This window comes from Schistocerca serialis, chromosome 1, assembly GCF_023864345.2.
Source record: "Schistocerca serialis cubense isolate TAMUIC-IGC-003099 chromosome 1, iqSchSeri2.2, whole genome shotgun sequence".
Taxonomy (NCBI): domain Eukaryota; kingdom Metazoa; phylum Arthropoda; class Insecta; order Orthoptera; family Acrididae; genus Schistocerca; species Schistocerca serialis.
Window position 1 is genome coordinate 156,835,539 of NC_064638.1, and position 2,107 is coordinate 156,837,645.

The following is a 2,107-nucleotide window of genomic DNA, read 5'->3' on the forward strand; positions in this document are numbered from 1 at the left end:
AGTGAAATGTTGGTGTTGTACCTAAACCTTCATCCAAGAAACATTTGCAAAATGTACAGATGGAATAGCTTTATGTAACCTATATTATAAGTATTTGGACATCAAAGCATAGTAGGGTAGGGATGGGGATGACCAAGTAGTGGCTCTACTCTAGGAGCACACAGGGACCTGGTGTGAAGAGGTTTGGGCAGTTAGGCACAGTCAGGAGGTAGACAGATGATTGGGCGGCTGGGGGGAAATACATGGGTGCATTGGCAGATTAAAACTGTGTGTCAGACCGAGAATCGAACTCGGGACCTTTGCCTTTTGCGGGCAAGTGCTCTACCAACTGAGCTACCCAAGCATGACTCATGCCCCGTCCTCACAGCTTTACTTCTGCCCGTACCTTGTCTCCTACCTTCCAAACTGTACAGAAGCTCTCCTGCTCAGATGGTGGAGCACTTGCCCGCGAACGGCAAAGGTCCCGAGTTCGAGTCTCGGTCCGGCACATAGTTTTAATCTGCCAGGAAGTTTCATATCAGCGCACACTCCACTGCAGAGTGAAAATCTCATTCTGGAAAAATCCCCTAGGCTGTGGCTAAGCCATGTCTCCGCAATATCCTTTCTTTCAGGAGTGCTAGTCCTGCAAGGTTCGCAGGAGAGTTTCTGTAAAGTTTGGAAGGTAGGAGATGAGGTACTGGCAGAAGTAAAGCTGTGAGGACGGGGCGTGGGTCGTGCTTGCGTAGCTCAGTTGGTAGAGCAATTGCCCACGAAAGGCAAAGGTCCCGAGTTCAACCCGAACACTGTAGGGTAGACAAGTTCACTGCACAAAGTACTGTTTTGTGTGGTTGCACTTTATTGGTTGCTAGGCGAACCAGCAGCAAAGAGACATCTGCGCCATTGTCTACCAGAAAACATACACCTGATCGTAAATCGCGAACATAGACTTGACCACACTTACTGTTATTGTCCGAAACGGAGTGCAACGTGGGATGGTGCCCGTTTTTTACATCACAGGAGGTGGCACCGTAGCCTACCTGCGGTTGGAGTTCAGGTAAGAACACGGTGACTCGCATTTTCGAGCTTGCTCCCCGAATCTTGCCTACAACAAATAATTGCATAGCCGTCTGGTATAATGAGTTAATGAAAAAATATTTATTCTCAAAAACTCACAATGAGAAGAAACTAAAAAAAACAAAAGAGAAGTAACAAAAACTAGGAAACTCTAAGGTCTTACGGCAAATATAAAAAACAACACATGATCAAAAAAAAAAAATCTCGCGCACTTTTGATATCACTTTGCACCAGATATGAAAAATATCACTGCCACACAACTCCCAGTTTCCATGTCTCTGAACTTGTACTCATGTTTATTCATATGGAAAACACTCATTAGTGGTAGGTGCCTTCATCATATATGTACATAATATTTACATGTAACTAATAGTTTTATATGCCTCAGTCACCACCCCATATCTTCCATTTCATGTCCTTTGTTGGTGTACTTGTGTGTAGCTGGAAGCATGTTTGTGTTGTACTAGTCATGGTGAATGTTCATCTTCTTTCTTCATGCTCAGAGATTATCTTTCTTGATTCTTCATGTTATTTGAGGGACTAGTATTTTAATTCTGTAATGTGTAAAAAGTGGGAGTTGTGTGATAAGGCTGCATTGTGTTATTTTGCCAGTGTCCCTTTTGAATTTTTTGAAGTGTGTTAGTTGGATAGTATTATCCTGTATATCAGGGATTTCTTTCTTCATGTAAGGTTTTCTTTCTTGATTCTTCAGGTCATTTGAGGGATTAAAAGTTACAGTGAGTGCTGTATGAAATGATTGTGACTAGGTTGTAGAGTGCATCTATGGTTGAGTCCACATCAGTTCCTGTGAGAGTGTTTGTTTTATAGAGAAGCTGACATGTTTCTTAATGAGACAAATTCTTCCTTCTTCATTCCTCATGGAATATTTGGGGTAATGAGTTTGTGTGCAGTGTTGTTGTTGAAAAAATGTTGTACTGTAACTATCTGTAGAAACCTGAATGAGTCTGAGTGGATGATATGTGGAATAGGTTATTCTGCCATTTTCAATGTGTACCTAGAGCTTTTGATGATTGTTTGGATATATAGTTGTATA

The 2,107-nt window shown here is 42.0% G+C and overlaps 1 non-coding gene across 1 annotated transcript; it reads right to left on the reverse strand.

Annotated features, from left to right (window-relative positions):
- Nucleotides 1–268: 268 nt before the first annotated feature.
- Nucleotides 269–343, reverse strand: Trnal-caa (transfer RNA leucine (anticodon CAA)). Its single transcript has one exon. It is a non-coding gene; the product is annotated as a tRNA-Leu (tRNA).
- Nucleotides 344–2,107: the final 1,764 nt, after the last annotated feature.